The sequence below is a fragment of the Mus pahari genome, chromosome 4 (assembly GCF_900095145.1).
Source record: "Mus pahari chromosome 4, PAHARI_EIJ_v1.1, whole genome shotgun sequence".
NCBI lineage: Eukaryota > Metazoa > Chordata > Mammalia > Rodentia > Muridae > Mus > Mus pahari.
In genome coordinates, this window is record NC_034593.1 from 5,727,642 (window position 1) to 5,734,448 (window position 6,807).

The following is a 6,807-nucleotide window of genomic DNA, read 5'->3' on the forward strand; positions in this document are numbered from 1 at the left end:
CCAACTTCTGGCTATTATAAATAAGGCTGCTATGAACATAGTGGAGCATGTGTCCTTATTACCAGTTGGAAGATCTTCTGGGTATATGCCCAGGAGAGGTATTGCTGGATCCTCCGGTAGTACTATGTCCAATTTTCTGAGGAACCGCCAGACTGATTTTGTGGGTTTCCAGACACCCACCTGGGCTGTGTAGAGAGCATGTGGCAGTTTCCTGAGTCTGCCATCCCAGAGCACCAGACTCTGGCAGGATAAGAGTTCTCTCCCACCCCCTTTATTTCCCCTCAACCAGCACCCCACATATAACTGGTTTTATATGGCAGCCATTGTTTTTTTTTTTAAAAAAAAAAAAAAAAAACAAAATACGTTGTAATAGCTTTCTGTGAGTTTCACATCCTGCATCCCAATCCCACTCACCTCTCCGCCCCTCCCTGTCTTCCCTCTGCCCTTGCAACCTCCCTCTCCCCATGAAAGAAAACAAAAAGTCTCACGTGGAAACTGAGGTGTGTAACACAGTATACTCTTTTGCCTAAACAGCTTTACCTTTAAGTGTTCACTGAAATGAGCCGTTGGTCTGGTTCAAGACCTCTGGCTTCTGCTACACTATCAATACTGGACCCTCACGGGGACTCCTCTCCTATCTCCTGTTGTCGCCCTGCATCATGGAGATCCTTTAGGTTTGGATCTTTGGGACCAGTCCCTTAACACACTCCAGCAGATCGTGAATGGGGCAGATGCTGGAGTAGACCAACTCAAAGCCCTAGATCTGGGCCTGGGTGGTAGCTGAGTCGTTTATACCACAGCTCTTCTGTGCCTACACCTCCAGAGCCAGCTCACCTGCTTTGCCCAGGAGAGGGGCTGAGCCAGCTCTCCTGCTTGTAGCAGCTCCCAAGGGGTGGGGGTGATTCTCCTGAGCCCGCACCATTGGACCAGGCCCACACTTACTTTTTAACAGCCTCATGGGAGTCGGACTCGGTGAGGCTAAGATAGAACAGTCAGTTTTTATCTAGGAAGCAGCTCAGTCATGTGTCCCTGGGTACTGTGATAGATGGTACAGAAACAAACCCAAGTCCCAACATTATATTGGTCACAGAATTTGCAGGAGCTGTCATCCACAGCGTGGGATATGCTAAGGGAGAGCTCTTGTCTTCGGTTCAACTTAGCTCATTTCATTAACCGTTATACAAGTGTCTTGCTAGTGTATACAAAGATAAATGTCTGCCCCCAAGGAGTTCAGAGTCCAGAAGGGGAAACATGTCAACAAATATTAACAGGATACAAATAAGTCATCAATATGTGAAAGTCCCAGGTGGAAGAGACACCCCCCCCCCACACACACACACACTGGGCCAGAGCAATCTCACAATCCCTTGTAATGAGGGATTGATGCCTGTGACTATGCTAGGCTTTGAAGGGCATTCTAGGCCACAGACTTTGGACACTAATACATGCAATGATCAGAGCAAATGTGGGCAACACTGACAGGATGAGGTGAAGGTGGTGGAGGTGATAAATGGAGCAGGAACCAACATGAGGTGGTGGAGCACTCCGCATCAGGGATGACGCAGATAACCAGGAAACGGCTAGGAGCAGAGAGACCCACGACTGGATTTCAGTTTCATGCTCGGATGCTGGCAGGAGTAGGGAAGACTGATGAAGTAGAACCCAGGCAGAGAATCCAGGAAGAAAGCTGCTCCAAGAATTTACATAGGGGGCAGCGAGGGCCACAGGCATGCCCACAGTACTGCGGATGGTGACAGTCTAGCCTGCATTGTGGTGGCCGCCAGTCCCTGACAGAAGCAACTTAAAGAAGACATTTGTTAGGCTCGCGGCTTCAGAGGGTCCCCTGCAGGCCTGCAGGCCATGATAGGGCAGTGCAGGTCACGGCCACAGGAGTACGTGCAGGAGCCTTTCTCAGCACAGCACACCAGGAAGGAGAAGGCTGACTGGAACCAGGTGCTGGGTGTAACCTGGAAAGTTCTACCTTGCTCCAAGTGAGGCCCCACCCCTTGTAGGTCCCCACGGCTCCCCAACCAGCAGCACTAGGTGGAGACTATGCATCCAGAATGTGAGACCCGAGGAGGCACTGTGAGTGGCTACACAGGAAAATGTGTTGAGAAGAATTTGAGGGCATGGTTGGTTGGCCATGACTTGTAAGGCATGGGAAGTCCAGACTTAAGAGCACGGCTATCTGGTAACTCAGGTGTCAGACCTGAATTACCCTGTACAAGCTGAGCACAGCAGCACACAGCCCATAGTCACAGGATACGGGAAGCCAAGATAGGAATATCCCTGAAGTGCACTGGCCAAGACAGTCCAGCAGAGTTGGTGAGTTTCCGATTCAGTGAGAGACCTGACTCCAATATAAAATGGAGAAGCAACTGAGGAAGATACCCGACATTGATTTCTGACCTTCATATGCACAGCACATCCACATGATAACACATATACACAGACACGCCCACACATTTTTGAAGTCTGAAATTGATCCCAGATTTCTGCCTCAGGAAAGCTGGGTAGATGATGGTGAAAACATCAACTCCCGGTACAGAAGGAGAACAGAGGAGAGACAGGAAGCAGGCTGCAGAGTTAGACATGTAAGTAGGAAGTTTTCAGAAGAAAGTTGTGTATGTCTTAAGTAGAAAGAAGCAAAACAGAAACACAAACTGGAAATCTCCTAGAATCTAGGTGTCTGAACCAAGGGAGAGGCTCAAATCATGAGACTACAGATGAAGCCGAGACTCAACACAGCCCCTTGGGTTGTGTTTCTTTGGGCAAAGTGATTCCTGAAAGTCATCAGACAGTGACTTGCTCAAAACTGACAGGAAACTTGCATGGACAACATTGGTAAAAAGATCAGTCACAGCTGGGCGTGGTGGCGCGCGCCTTTAATCCCAGCACTCGGGAGGCAGAGGCAGGCGGATTTCTGAGTTCGAGGCCAGCCTGGTCTACAAAGTGAGTTCCAGGACAGCCAGGGCTACACAGAGAAACCCTGTCTCGAAAAAACAAACAAACAAACAAAAAGATCAGTCACAGGCTGGTGAGATGGCTCAGCGGTTAAGATCACCAACTGCTCTTCCGAAGGTCCTGAGTTCAAATCCCAGCAACCACATGGTGGCTCAAAACCACCTATCTGACGCCCTCTTCTGGTGAGTCTGAAGGCAGCTACAGTGTACTTATTTATAATAATAAATAATTCTTTGGGCCTGAGCGAGCGGGGCCAACTGAAGTTGACTGGAGCAAGCAGAAATCCTTTTTTTGATACAGGGTTTCTCTGTATAGCCCTGGCTGTCTTGGAACTCACTTTGTAGACCAGGCTGACCTCGAACCCAGAAATCCGCCTGCCTCTGCCTCCCAAGTGCTGGGATTCAAGGTGTGCGCCACCACCGCCCGGCGCAAGCAGAAGTCCTAAATTCATTTCCCAACAACCACATAAGGCTCACAACCATCTGTACAACTACAGTGTACTCACGTACATAAAATGAAATAAATAAATCTTAAAAAAAAAAAAAAGATCAGTCACTACTGAGAGATGAAGGTTTATTGTGGATACGGGCAGAGCAGAGCCAGAGGCAGAGCCACCCCTGGGGGAGTTCAGATCATAACCCTGAGCCTTGTGAGGAGAAGGTAGGGTGGACCAGGTGCAGCAGGAAGAGGCCCAAAAGAGGATGGGTAACCAAAATGGCTAGATTATACAGGGAAGGGCAGCTGGGGAAAGGGCAGCCCAGCCCCTGGGCTGGAAAAGTTTAGGGTAGGAGACAATATGCCATCCCTGTGATGGGACCGAGGGGTGTGGGGAGAACCTGGAGGTCAAGTCTGATTTGATATGTGAAGTAGGCACCTCATTCATTTGTCCCAGGGTTTGAGAAGTAACAAGATAATGATTTAGAAATGAGGGAATTATTAGAAGCTTTTAGGAAGATATTATCTTCTGTACTATTGGAATGGGAGAGATGTTTAAGGGCTCAGAGTGAGGAATCGGCCTGGCAGGAAGGTTCCATTCAGAAGGTTAAGTCTGAAGTCATGTAGGGGGATGGGGTGAGCTAGAAGCTGCACTGGGTTCAAGGGCTGACTGAGATGTTTAGCATGGGCCTGACCGAGACTGATGTGAGGTCTCCACCGAGACAGGAGTGGATGGGTTCCAGCGCAGGCTTGGGGATCCTGACCAACTGAAGAAGGAACATATGTCTGTCTTGAGCTGTGAGAATGGCAATGGATGAAAAGGGGAATTTTGTGTGTAAAATTTAGGGAGTTTAAGCCCACTGGCCGGGATTACTGGCGTTTCCAGGTTGAAGAATCAAGAAAGGAGAAAACCAGGGAAGAGGAGCCACTGGCTCTTAAATCTACATGGACAGTGGTGGGACTGAACTTGCAAAAGGAGCTGGTTGAGGGCATTGGAACCATTCGAAAGCGACAGGCGAGCCTAGGAACTGGTGGTGCCCAGCAACCAGGAAGGTCAAAGATCTTTCTCTGGCTGCAGCTCCTAGGCCCAGGTCTGCTATACCTTACCCCAAATGACATCATTTCTAAAAGTTCAACACTTTCCCTCTATGAACAAAGTATTCAAGTTACATAAATAAAATGCAGTACAGGAAATGTGGAAAAAAAATCATGTTTGTGGGAGTCCCGGAGGGGACAGCATGTCCAGCCTGCTCTGCTGCTGCAGCTCACCTGACAAGAGTGGGAAGATCGCCAGCAGGGACATCCCGGAAGCTGCTGAGGTGCTGCTGGACTTGGAAGGAGAGCCTGCCAGGTCAGGTGACCCTGCGAGCACACTCACCCAAGTTCTAGGAAGTTTATGTGACTTAACTGCCCTTCTATTTATGCCTCATTTGGGCTTTAAGGAGAGAGACAGAGACAGACAGACAGAGACACACAGACAGACAGACAGACAGACAGACAGACAGCACTCATGGGAGGCTTCAGAGAGTATTTTGCTCTTTCCGTGCAGTTTTAGCCTTGTCTGTAACAGGTGCACTAGGGACCATTGTGAATCAGTTGTTTCTGTCACCGCTGTGACAAACACTTGGCAAGAGAGACTTAAAGAAGGAAGGGTTGACTTGGGCTCCTGGTTTGAGGAGGGAAAAACATGGCAAAGGAGCAGGAGGAGACTGGCCACACAGTCCACAGTCCAGGAGGAGGTGAATCACACCACTCACTGGGCTGCTGGGTTTAAACCTTCCTATTCCATTCAGGATCTCAGCGGGTGGGACGGAGGCACAGATATCCAGGGTGGATCTTTCCAGATCTCACTAACACGCCCTCTGGGTGTGTGTCGCCTATGTAATGGTGAAGTTGATGGTGGGTATTAACCATCACACTTGGGTGAAAATTCATCTGGACACTAAAGTCACGCTTATCTAATGTATCTAATGTATTCACTGTGTCACAGGCTCTATCAAGGGGGAGGGAGGGCTGTGACCCCTCCCCTACTCCCCAGCAGCCACGCTTGTTATCTCTAGCTTGATTAAAGGGAATGATACTCATTTGTAAATGTATTTGGCAAACTTACCCTGCTATTGTTTCCATTATTTTGCAAATTACAGACATCGAGATGAAGGCTCTATAATTTCCCAGTGCCGCCTTTATTCCCGCCTGGGAAACTGGTGTTGCGCTGGCTTGCTTCCACTTTGCTGGTATTTCATTTGAATGCAGCAAATTCTTTATTATGATTAACAAAGACTTCTGCTCCACTCCTCTTTGAGCATCAGTCTGTTTGTGGAGATGAGTTGATTGGGAGCCTGCTGTCTACTTGAATCCCTCAAAGACTTTCCAGACAACAGACACCCAAGGATTCCTAAATGACATGTTTTTTTGCATGTTCTCCATTTTGAATCTGGGATACATTTAGTAATTTTGCCATTGTCTGGAACTTTTTTTCTCTCTTCTTTCAACTGTCTGTTCCTAAGTGTCTCCTTCACCCTTTACTTAAAAGCCTGAAAAATATGCAAATGCCTGGGTTGGGATGATTGTCTGTAGGGAAGCCCCAGGCAACAAGGGTACCCAGGGAGCTCTTCCAGCCCTTCTCTGACCACGCCCTCTGCACAAGCCACACAAGCTAGAACCCCTCTCCCGCCATGTGAAGATAGCAACCAGAACCCCTTTCTCTAAAACCAGACATAAACCCCCAAAACATGACCCTGCCTTTCCTGACTTTCTGCCTAACCACCGCTCCTTGCAAAATGACCTAACCTACCCTGCTAACACTGTTCTAGAAAGGATCCTACCTGTGCCTGGAAGGAGGGTGTGCTCCACAGCATTCTGGGAGAATCTGGACAGGCTCTGCTGACTCTCCCAGCTCCATCTTATTCAATCACTTCTACCTGAGTGTCTTTATAGAACCGAGGCATAAAATGGAAAGCTTATCTTGGATTTTCAGGTCTTCAACCTGAAGGCTTGTGAGTCACATAAACCTACGATCAGTCAAACAACTTTCTCTTTTATCCATCTATCTATCTATCTATCCATCATCTATCTATCTATCTATCTATCTATCTATCTATCTATCTATCTATCTATCTATCCATCTATCTATCTATCTATCTATCTATCTATCTATCCATCATCTATCTATCTATCTATCTATCTATCTATCCATCTATCTATCTATCTATCTATCATCTATCTATCCATCTATCTATCCATCTATCCATCTATCTATCTATATATCTATCTATCTATCTATCCATCTATCCATCTATCTATCCATCTATCCATTTATCTATCCATCTATCCATCTATCTATCTATCTATCTATCTATCTATCTATCTATCTATCTATCTATCCATCTATCTATCCATCTATCCATC

General features: G+C 47.4%; 1 pseudogene; it reads left to right on the top strand.

The window, feature by feature from the left end:
• Positions 1-4,637: 4,637 nt before the first annotated feature.
• The window catches only part of LOC110320179, a 3,888-nt pseudogene continuing 1,718 nt past the window's right edge, over positions 4,638-6,807 (top strand).